The sequence below is a fragment of the Mustela putorius genome, unplaced genomic scaffold (genome assembly GCF_011764305.1).
Source record: "Mustela putorius furo isolate JIRA1106 unplaced genomic scaffold, ASM1176430v1.1 tig00000198_pilon_pilon_pilon, whole genome shotgun sequence".
NCBI classification, from domain to species: Eukaryota; Metazoa; Chordata; class Mammalia; order Carnivora; family Mustelidae; genus Mustela; species Mustela putorius.
Window position 1 is genome coordinate 7,437,556 of NW_025421311.1, and position 12,447 is coordinate 7,450,002.

At 38.5% G+C, this 12,447-nt stretch overlaps 1 pseudogene; it reads right to left on the minus strand.

Annotated features, from left to right (window-relative positions):
• Nucleotides 1–4,334: 4,334 nt before the first annotated feature.
• On the minus strand, nt 4,335–5,747 carry LOC101681032 (annotated as a pseudogene).
• Between the last annotated feature and the right edge of the window lie 6,700 nt (nt 5,748–12,447).

Genomic DNA, 12,447 nt, shown 5'->3' on the forward strand with positions numbered 1-12,447 from the left:
CCACTTCATGAACATGCCATAACTTATTTATCCATTATTCTATAACCAAACACTTAGGTTGTTTACTGGTTTGGGCTATTAGGAATAAAAATTGCAGTGAATATTTATGTAGAACTCTTTGTATGGACACACCTTTGCTGCTGTTATTATTATGAAGTATCTAGAGTGAAGGTGTGTTTAACCTTGTAAGACATTGGCAGCTTTCCAAAGCGGTTATACCATTTGATACATGCTGCCAGCCATGGAGGAGAGTTCTGGGTGCTCCACATCCTTCAGTGATGTCACTTTAAAAATTTTTTAGCCATTCTCATGGGTGTGCATTGGTAGGTCATTGTAGTTTGGATTTGCATTTTCTTCTGACTGATGATGTGGAGTTTTTCACATGCTTGTTGGCCATTTGTCTATCTCCTTTGGTAAAGTATCCTTTCAGGTCTTTTGCCCATTTAATAAATGCATTGTCCTTCTACTCTTGATTTGTAGGCTTTCTTTATATATCCTGGATTTGTCAGGTATTGGCTGTGTATATTTTTTCCCTCAGTCTGTGGACTATCCGTTTATTTTCTTAATGATGTCTTTTTAGGAGACATGTTTAATTTTGATGTTATTAAATTCTTTTTTTTAAAATCACTAGGTAGGCTAATTTTCCTGAGAGATATTGTATTCAGCCACGAAGCACAGTAGGTCTAGAAGCCCCAGAAGAATCTAGGATAATTGGGAGTGGGGTGGAAGTGGTAAAACCTTTATCTTTTAAGTGTACAACAGCTCTGCAGCTTGGTATTTTGAAAAGACGTAAGGTTAATGAGTAATTGGGAGGTCTAGATTCAAGCTCTGGCTGGGTCATTTACTCATTGAGTAACCAATTCAGTCATCTGTAAAATGGGTAATCACGGTTGCTTCCAAGACATCTTAATGGGTGTTGGATAATGGGATTTTAAAAAATGCCTGAAATTCACAGCTATTCAACAAGCCATCAGGAGTATTATAGTGACACCACTACTACTATCACTAGCCCTATTCCAATCTGCTCTCCTGCTCGTGGTATCTCATCCCTCCTCCTCTCCCCTCAATCCTCATTACTAAGCATCCTTACATCTTTCTTGGGGCACAGGCAGAAAGGAAACACTGTGAAACTTAAATCCATCTCTTATTATTTGTGTTTCCAGAAAAAAGTTCTTGAAGTGTGCCAGTTCCCAGGGGACTGTGTGTGGGTCTCAGAGCTCTGAGTCATGGGACGGCCACAGGCTGTCAGGGTGTCTCCCCTTTTCCCTCTGATGGCTCCTTTTGTTATGGCTCCCAGCACATCCCAGTTTCTAACATACTTCTCCACCCAAATAACCTCTCACTTTTATGATTTTAAGTAGTTTGTCAGGAGACAGACTTTTACTACAAGCTGACCTAGGACTAAAAGTAAGGGGTGTTGCTGCTATTGTCATTAGCCAGTGCGATTTTATAATGGGCTTTTCTTAATGTTGAAAGTGATGTGGTTACCTCCATTCCCACCTCGGAGAGGCCCAAGCAGGTGGGGGCCCCTGACAGGGAGCTCCTGTTCACTGCAGACAGTGTCTTTGAAAAAAAAGGTACGTATGTGGAGGGCGATTTTTTCTTGCTTCAAAGCACAGCCCTCTTTCTTGGAAGGAGCAAAGGAAGCAGGCAGGGAATCTTTGTCAATTGGTGATGGAAACGACCTGTTTTCCAAGTTTGGGGTACTTGGGAAACATCTGCAGCTGGTGGTTTTGGACTCCTTGGCATGCAATGTCAAGATGGGTCATTCATATCAGAGCTCATCACACCCACTGGCCAAACCTGAGGGGCCCACCAGGTTATGGTAACCCGAGAAGCTGGCCCATAAATGGAAACAGCACCTTTTCTGGGCTTGGCCTGATAGCACAATGCTCTTTGTTATCTTCCTCCACAGGAAGCTGACAAAGTATAAAATCTACTTAAGGAAGTCAACAGTCTTGCTTTTCACACCTCTTTAATTTACTGAGGAGCCACAAAACTCCAAATCAAATATTTAATTCTAGGTTCTGTCCCTGTCTTGAGATGGGGCTCCAGGGTCTACTAGGGCACACAGCCTGTCTGAATAAGATACCTGATAAAGGCAGGCATTGAGGGGTTGGTTTATGGTCCTCACCTGGCTAGAGCATCACTAAACAGTGAGTCCAGCAAACAGAGGGTGTTAAGGGAAGTGACAGGGTCCTTATGGCTTCAAAGCAGGAGTGGTCTGTGTTCTCTCTGGGGATCTGAGAGGGGAGAGCTGGGAGGTGAGGGAAAGCAGCAAAGATAAGAAGCAGCTGGGTGTCATATTACAAAGCTGAAAGGAAGAAGTGGAGAAACCAAGAACATGCAAAAGAAAGATCACAGAGAGTTATTATTATGCAATATGCCCACTGCAGACAGATAGGCGGCACTGGCCTTTCATCTTTCTTAACCTCAGATTCCAGAAAGCCTTTGCTGTAGCCTGGTCGGTCACACACAGGCACAGGCTGGGGTGAATGTCAAAGTCCTGGCAAATTCCAGCCTGGACAAGAGGGTAAACTTGAGAAACATCTGAGTCTTTATCAGTGGACTGACATACTCAGTCCCCATCCCAGTTATCAGCTTCCCAAACTTAGCTCCCTTCTGTTGCCTCCACCCTCTACGTCAAGCGAGTCAGACCACTAAAAGGCAGTGGGAAAATGGGTCTGTTGCCAACACACAGACAGCAACTCATGCAGGGCCCCCACCTTCCCACCTACTTGGCAGGCACCACACTAGACGCATGCCAACTTGTGCTGAGTGAAAAGTGAAAACCCAATCCACCAAAGAGTTGTTTTGTCTACATGACACTGCACCAACCAGTTGTTTACATTGGTGCCACATGGCACCAAGGGCTGTTCTGACCGACATCATGCATAGTTCACGGCCTGCATCTGACACCATGTGGAGGAAGGTAGAGCCATATGTAAGAGAATTCCTCGGACGCAGACTGGGTCTGGGCCCTGTTTTTGTATGCTTCCTCTTAAAGGATCAAGTGCTGTTTTGTCCACTGCCACTACTCTGAGTGTAAGCATGGCATCCGAACGGAAAATGTTGCAGAAGCTAAAAACCTAAAGGATGCCGTGCTGTGCTTGCAACTAAGAGAATTAGAAACCAGAGCTGAAAAGAAACAAAAGGTCAGCTAAGAAAGTATTTGGCATTTGGAAAAATGGCTTAGAGAAGTTAGTCTCCAGGTCACAGCCCGGACTTGGCTTAACCCAGTCGTGGGTTCTCAGTGAGTCTCAAATGACCAGCTTCCCAGGTAGGCAAATGCAGGGATGAATGTGGACCACGGAGAGAGCACTGAGGAACGCTCTGTCACTTCCTAACTGTGGAGCCTGGGCCAGATGTGACTTCTCTGGGGAACATTGGAGGTTGGCCTGCTGATGTCTTAGGTCACTTCAAATGGCTCTGATTCTAGGTAATAATCTTTGAAAAAAAGCTAGAGAAAAGAGAAGGAAAAAGACCATAACATACCTAGGACATCAGATTATTTCTCCCTCACCTGCACACATATACAATACTTTGAACTTTTTGTGTTTTCTCACTTACCACATTACCAGTCATCCTCTAGCCCTAGATATCCACAAAGCTCACTGCCTGGCTCCCCTCACTCTCTTCAACTTGTTAGGTAAATGTGCCTTCTCAGAAGCCTTCACTGGACAGCTGATTGAAAATTTCATCTGCCACTTCCATCTCTCTTCCCTGCTTTATTCTCTCTTTAGCACTTACCGTCATATAATACACTAAATATTTCGTTGTTTGACAGTTTATCGTCTGCCCTCCACATTAGAATGTAAATTCCACGAGGGCCAGAATTGTTTCCCTAGCACACGGCTTGCTCACTGTTGTACCCAGCTAGGACAGCACCTGGCACATAGTGAGTGATTAATATGTATTTGTTGAACGAGCTAGCAATTCTTTTCTGTCCTTTAAGTAGAGCAAATACCTTTCATGAATATGCCAGGACATTGAGGCCAAGTTTTTCTAGGTCTCTGACTCCCAGCTTTTTGGAAAAACAAAACATTTCTAAGACCAGGCTTTTGCTCCCCCTGCCCCCACCTCAGGTGAGACAGGAAGGCTGGGGGGGACTGGAGTTGGGTATCCCCCCACTGCCTCCAGCTCAGCATGGAAGGCTAGAGTGGGCTGGAGTTGAGTACAACCATTCCCTTTTGTTGGTTAGGCTCTGGTAAAACAGTTTTCCTTGAGGGCGGGCCTTGTTAAAAAGAACAGAGTGCTTCAGGCATATTTTAAAATGGCTGTTTTTCTCTTCTTGCTGGAAGCAGGACATTTTTTCCCCCTCTTCTCTTTCTTTCCCTCCCTCCCTCCGCCTCCTCTCTTTTCTTTCCTTTCTTTTCTTTTTCTCTTTCTCTATTCCTTTCCAGGAAGAGCAAATACTAAGAGTTTTTTGGTTTGTTTTTTGACCGATAGAACACATAAAACCAAGCAGAGAAGTCCCTAAGGAAATGATGGTTATATTTCATTGTTGTTTGCCCTTTGGTCCTTTGTCTTCTAAGCATTTATTATATTTTCTTATAAAGATAATAGACACATTTTTATCACAAATGCAACCCAAGTGTGAATAAACACATGTATTATCTTCTAACATCTATCTGTTCCTGCCACATTCCTTTAAATAGAAAAAATAGCTGAGTGCCCCTTCAGAGCCTATTTGGCCATAGCTATTCCACCTACGGTTTTAAAAACAGACTGTGACTTATCTTCTCAAATTCCCTCTTAAACTACATACAGCTCATTGTGTTAAAGAAATCCTGGGAAAGAAGTCCTCTTGGTATTGCTGATAGCCTCCAAAAAGGGAGGATGGTAGCCGGGTTGAAGGGTCTTCTGCAAACGGAGGACACTGGGAAATGTGCAGAGGTGAATCTTGTTGGCAAGATCCCAGCTCCTTGAGTCGAAGCTAGGAGAATGCCACCCATCATGGCTGACCCAACCACGGCCACTGGTCCATTCCTTACTGCCAGTATGGCTCCTATTACGGCACCACTTGTGATGGAGGTCTAGGGATCTTCTTTCCCTCTGACCTTAACCATACTGCAGTCAACTATGGAAAATAAAACTCCCCAAACTGCAAAGCTACCCCCCAAGTGCAGAACCCTGGTTTTAATAGCTTTCAAACTCCCTCATAGTCTGTGATTTACTCCCACTGGAGAATTGCAAAAACCTTTGACTGCCTGAGAGGTCACCTATGGTCCCCATCTGAAAAGCCCCACCACAATCATCTACAATTCGCCGAGGGCAAGGCTGTCAGGTGCACTCCTCCATCCTGACTCCACCTGTGCGAGAGATCTTTTTTCTGATCTTTATCATGACAACTCTATGGGGCTCCTGTTAGTAAAACTCACAAAAATGTGGTGGTCTAAGACTGGGCATCCTGGAGATTTTCACTCTCAAACGTGTCTACACTGAGTCTCCAACAATATAATATGTCAATTAGAATGTAAGTTGGCCAATTCGGGGTTGGTTCTAGCAAGGGTTTCTGTTTCTGGGCTTCTGCTCTGGTAAGCTGTCGTTCTCTGTATCCACTTGTCTACCTCTCTAAATTTGGGGGCAGCAGTTTTCCCTAGGATCTCCATTCTTTACTGGATCTGAGAAGAACGGCTGATTTTGTTTGTTCAGCTCTTTTCTTGGTGTGCAGAAAATTTTCAAACTCTTTACGTGCCAGACCAGATTAAAAAAACAAAACAAACAAAAAAAACTACTGTTGAGTTTTGAGAGTTCATATATTTTAGATACTAGTTCTTTGTCAAATATATGGCTTGCAAATATTTTCTCCCAGCCTATAGCTTCACATCCTCTTCACATGTTCTTTCAAAGCAAGTTTTTTATTTTATTTTATTTTATTTTTTAACTCTGGTGAGGTTCAATTTAGTTTTATTTTTATGAGGTCCAATTCTTTCTTTCTATAGATCCTGCTTTTAATGTCAAATCCAAGAACTTTATACCTATCCCTGGACCCTAAAGATCTTCACATTTTTAAAGGTTGTATATTTTAAAATTTACATTTAAGTCCACGATCCATTTGTAAAGGAAGTGAAGTTTAGTTGAGGTTCTAGTTTTTTTTTTTTTTTTAAAGATTTTTATTTATTTATTTGAGAGAGAGAGAGTGAGAGAGAGAGCATGAGAGGGGAGAAGATCAGAGGGAGAAGCGGATTTCCCGCTGAGCAGGGAGCCCGATGTGGGACTCTATCTCAGGACTCCAGGATCATGACCTGATCCTGGCAGTTACTCAACCAACTGAGCCACCCAGATCCCTTTCTTTTTCCTTTTTAAAGACTTCATTTATTTATTTATTTGAGAGAGAGAGAGAGAGAGCATGAGATGGGGGAGGATCAGAGGGAGAAGCAGACTCCCCACTGAGCAGGGAGCCCAAAAGAGGTTCTAGTTTTTTGCCTTTGGATGTCCAAAGCTCCAGGACTGTTTGTAGAAAAGGGTGCCCTGTCTCTACTGAATTTCTTTTGTACCTTTGTTGAGAATCGGTTGACTAAATTCGTGTAGGTCTACTCTGTTCCACTGGCCTGTCTTTCCAGCAATACCACACTGTCTTGATTGCTGTCGTTATATAGTAAGTCTTCATATTGGATGGAGTGATCCCTCTCACTTTATTCTTCTTTGTTGAAGATATTTTATCTATTCTATGGCCTATGCCTTTTCATATGTTTCAGAAGAGGTTTGTCTATGTCTACAGAAGTCCTTTCTGGGATTTTGGTTGAGACTGCATTAAACCTATATATCAATTTAAGAAGAGATGACATTTTACTATGTTGAGTCTTCCAACCATGAACACTGCATCTCTCCATTTGTTTAGGTCTTCTTTGATTTCTTTCACCAGAATTTCATCAACATTTTATAATTTTCAGAATACATATCCAGTGCATGTTCCATTAGATTTTCATCTATTTAAATTTATTTGGGGTGATTATGAATGATACTGCTTTTAACTTTATTTTCTGCATATTTATTTTTTTAAAGATAATATTTATTTATCAGAGAGAGAGAAAGCACAAGCAAGGGAGAGGGAGAAGCAGGCTCCCAGCCGAGCAAAGAGCCTGAGGAAGGGCTCGATCCCAGGACTCTGGGATTACAACCTGAGCAAAAGGCAGATACTTAATCAACTGAGCCACCCAGGTGCCCCTATTTTCTGCATATTTATAGCATATACAAGTGAAAATGATTTTTGCGTGTTGATATTCTATTCTGTGATGCTGCTAAATTTAGTTATTAGTTCTAGGAGGGTCCTTATGTTTTGGTTTTTTTTTTTTTCCCTTGGTAGATTCCTTGGGATATTCTATATGGACAATCACATCATCTGCAAATAGTTTTATTTCTTTGTTTTCAATCTGGGTATCTTTAAAAAAATCTTTCTTGCCCTATCCCAGTGACTATGCCTTATAGTAGTATGATGAACAAGAGGAGTAGGAGCAGATATCCTTGTTGTTTGTTCCCCAAAAAGCAAGCAATCTTTCATCATTATGATGTTAGCTGTAGATTTTTTTTTGTAGATGTTGAGATAATTTTCTTCTAATTTGTTGAATTTCAAAATACACAAATGGGTGATAAATTTTGTCAAATATTTTCTGTCAACTGATATATTGTGATTTTTCCATCTTTATCTTATTGATATAGATTACACGGATTTATTTTCAAATGTTAAACTATGCCACACACCTGGAAAACAATTCTACTTGGTTATATTGTAGAATTCTCTTTATACACTGTTGGATTTGGTTTGCTAATTTTTTCATTTTTGGCATCTAAGCTCATGAGTGACATGAGTCAGTAGTTTTCTGTTTTTGTACTGGCTTTGTTTGGTTTCCTTATCAGGGCAATACTGGCTTCATAAATGAATTCGAAGTGTTCCAGTCTTTCTGTTTTCTTGAAGACATGATGTAAATTGATGTTAATTCTTCTTTAAATGTTTGTTAGAATTCTCTGGTGGAACCATCTAGGCCTAGAGATTTTTCTTTAGGAGCTTGTTTATGTAGTTATTTATTATTATTTTCAGTAGCTTTTAAATTGTGAATTCAATTTATTTAATAATTATAAGAATGTTCAGATTATTTGATCTTGGCCAGAGCTTGGTAATTTATGGTTTTTGAGGAACTTTTCCATCTAAGTTGTCAAATTTATGAATGTAAAAATGACTTGGGGTATTCTTTTTATTATCCTCTTAATGACTATAGGATCGATGATGATATCCTGTTTTAGTTCTGATACTGGTGCTTCATATTCTTTTTAAAGAATTTTTTGCCATCAGTCTCAGTCAGGTTTATCAAGTCAGGTTTATCAGTTTTATTAATTCTCCAATGAACTTGTTTTATTGATTTTCTCTATTTTCTATATTCCATTTTACAGTCTATTCTAATCCTTCTCACTTCCTTCTGCTTGTCTTGGGTTTATTTTACTCTTTTTTTTTCTAGTTTCTTGAAGTAGGAAGTTAGCTTATTAAGATCTTTCCTTTTATGATGTAAGCATTCAGTGTTATAAATTTTTCTCAACACTGCTTTAACAGTAACCCACATATATATGATAGGCATATATTTAGTTCTAGGATTTTGAAAATTTTCCTTGAAGTGTCTTTTTTTTTTTTCTTTACCAATAGATTATTTATGTTTTTAGGTTTCCAAGTACTTGAAGATTTTCCTGGTATCGTTCTTGTATTGATTTCTAGTTTGATAGCACTGTGTTCAGAAAACATACTCTGCATAATTTTAATTCTTTTAAAAAGTTGATGTTTATTTTATGGTTTTATTTTATGTTCCCTGGGCAATTGCAGAGAATGTGTATTTTGCTATTGTTGGGTGAAGTATTCTATAAATGCCAATTATAACCTTTTAGGTTCATGGCACTGGTAAGTTCTTTATCATTGCTGAGAGAGAAGCATGGAAGTTTTCAACTGTTTTTATTTCTGCTTTTAGTTAAGTCAGCTTGTTTTACATATTTTGAAGCTTTATTGTTTGTGCACATACATTTTAGGCTTGTGATGTCTTCTTGGTGGATTGTTATATAATGTCCCTTTCTGTCTCTGGTAATTTTCTTTGCTCTAAAGTCTATCTTACTCAATTTTAATATAGCCACCCTTGCTTTTTTTTTTTTAATTTCTTTTTTTTAAATTTGATCAATGTTTGCATGGTATATTTTTCTCATTGTTTACTTTCAACCTACCCATATCATTGCATTTGAAATTTCTTATAGATAGGATATAGTTAAGTAGTTTATTTTTTAATGCATTCTGTCGATCTTTGTCTTTTGACTGGTATATGTAGATCATTTGTAAATAATGTAATTTTTTATATGTTAGACCTAAAGTGTACCACTCTATTATTTGTTTTATTTTGAGGTTTTTTTTCCCACTCTGGTTCTTGTTTTTCTCGTTCTATTTGCCTTCCTGTGGGTTAAATATTTTTTAGAATTTCATTGTGATTTATTTGTGGTATTTTAGAGAGATACGCTTTCCAAAAATACAGTTTTTGTAGTTGCTTTAAGTATTACAATATACACATATATAGTATTCCATTTCATTAATATCAACACTTCACAACATTGAGTGAAGTATGAGAAACTCATTTCCATGTCGGTCCTTTTATTTTTTCCACTTTTAAATATCATTGTCTTAACTATCAAATGATGCTGTAATTTTTGTTTCAAGCACAAATATGACTTATAAAACTCATGAGAATAGTGTATCATTAAGAATTCTTATTTCTCAGCACTCACCTGTACCCCTGGGGATAAAAATATATGTTTATAAAAAATAAAAAATTTTATTAAAAGCCTTAAAAAAATTCTTATTTCTGCTTTCCATTGTCCTTTCCTCCTTCCTGATTTTCCATATTTCCTTCTTTTAGCATTTACTTCTTATTTAAAGAACTAGCTAAACTTTGAGACTATATCAACTGTTAGTGACAAATTCTTAAGTCTCCGTTCATCTAAGAATGTCCTTATTTCCCCTTCATTCATCAGGGATAGTTTCAATGGAAATGGAATTCTGGGTGGACAGTTCTTTAACACTTGTACAATATGCCACTTTCTTCTGTTCCCTGTGGTTTGAAATGATAAATCTGAAAATTGGTGTTCCCTTATAGGTAAGGTGTTATTTTTGTCTACTTTCAAGATCTTTCTTCTTGTCTTTAGTATCTAAACATTTAAGATGTACTTTTCACTTTTCACTTTTATCTACTTTGGATTTTACTCAGCTTCCTGAATATGCAGATTTGTGTCTTTCACCAGCCATTTTCAGCTACCATTTCTCTGAATACTGTTTTAGCTTAACTGTCTCTCTGTTTTGAACTCCAATGATACAATGTTGGGTCTTTTGTTATTACCCCCCAGATCCTGACCTAAAGTCAGGGATTGTGGGCCCATGGGCCATTTAATTTTCAGAGACTCTGTGGTGCTATTTTGCTCTGTTCTCAGCCAGAGAAGCTTCTTGGTCTCACAGACCTTAGATTTCCTTGGCTCAGTATTTTTTTTGTGATAGAGGCCTCCTGTCCCTGCTGTCTGGCTATCTCAGAGTCTGTGTGTGTGTGTCAGGAGGGAGTCTTACACCTGTTGGGACAAAGATGTTTCCCAGGCTGAGCTGCTTGTTCTGACTGGGTCCCTCTTTCTGTTGTAGCCTGACCATTTTGGTATCTCCCAGTAAGGGAGTGGGGGATTTCAGTCTTAGCAGGAAAAGGATAACTCTCCCCTTGGCCACTTATTATTAGTGGAGCATTCATCTATCCCACTTGCTGGTGATGTCTAGCTTACCTGAAGGTGTCAGAGAGACTCTGACTGATGGGGAGAGGGTGAAATGCACATATCTGGGCTGTCTTCTGTTGCTAGGTTGAGAAAGGTCAGGCCTTAGTCACTTTTTCTATTGGATGAAGGAGTATTAGATAGTTATTGTGTTGTTTCTCTAGTCCTAGAGTTCTGAACCAATTCGCCTTCCTATTACCACCATTTAGAATTCTCCTTTGGTTGTCTTTTGTATTATTTCCAGGATTTGTAGTTGTACTTAGTGGGGAGGAGATGGGAGACACAAGTCTATACCACTTCATCTGGAACAAATTTTTAGGCCATTTATTTTTATATTTGTCATGGCTTTCTGAATTATTTCCAATATTGGATTATTATTTTTTTTATATTAACTTAGTAGAGTTTGGATTGGTTTTCATGTATATAAGTTTTGTCTGTTTTATTATGGGTGGAGTTTTATTATCATCCCTATTTTAAGGTGAAAAGCTGAGAAAAAAGAGCCAGAATCAGAATGAAACTCTAGCTGAATATACCCACCATATAGGGCTACTGTGAGCATTAATGAAATAATACATACTGAGAGTACATATTACTGATTGATACAATTGAATATAATTAATAATACATATTGTTAATATATTAGGAGAGCATGGAAATGCCCAGTGAATATTAATGTTAACTTTCTTCTACACAGTCCAATTTTTCCTTAGCTGTTCCTGGGAGAGAAACAATCTGTTTGTTGTTACCTTGTATCCCTAGGATCTAGAATGATACCTGGTAATAAAAATTAAATGGCCTAAATAGAATTTATATAATTTGTAACACCTTCATCTCCCCAAAATACGCTCTTTTCCTCTTTTCAATTTTCTTTGACCTCCTTGTGATTTCAGTTTCTTGCTTGAATTGGCTAGCTCATCTATAGATTTTCTTGTCCTCTATGCATTTGCTGTGCCAACAAGCAGTATGCATCTCTGAATTCATGTATTTTGATAATTCTCAGTCATTTCATTCTTGCACAAAGACATAAAATGTTTCTTTTCCTCCTAAAAATTTTAGGCAGTAACAATCTCAGCCCCTGTGATTTGGAGGAGTATTTCTCTATACCATCCAATTTACTTGCTTAGAAATGGGTCTACCTCCTAAGTACAGGTTCTTAGCCAACTTATTCACTCTTCCTAGCAGATCAAGAAGCTGCAAGGAGTTCTAAATTTGATTCCAAGTTATTGTAATTTAAAATCAAACCTATATGTAAATAATTAATATTTAAATCTTAATGTCTCCAAAATCTGCAATTTATATAGCCATTTAAAATAAAACCAAACTCCAGAAAACGTATTTACTTTGCCCTAACTAATTAAATAGGTGAGAAAAACACTTTGAACTCTATAAGTATATACATCTGTCCCTGATGCATGATGCAAAATGAGAACATGTCCTGTACAAAGTTAGGAACAAAGTACATCTGGTTCCATCGTTTGTGTATGTTTCCTTGGGACTCCAAGATTTTCCCAATTATATACCTTCTGCAAATTCTACTATACACTTGACATTATGGAGAACTGAAACTCAAGGAGTTCACTATATTAAAAAAAAAAAAAAACAACAACCCACAAACAGTAAGGATGAAGGATTTATACTCACAGGTGGCTCAGAAAATGAGTAGGACTTCTACTT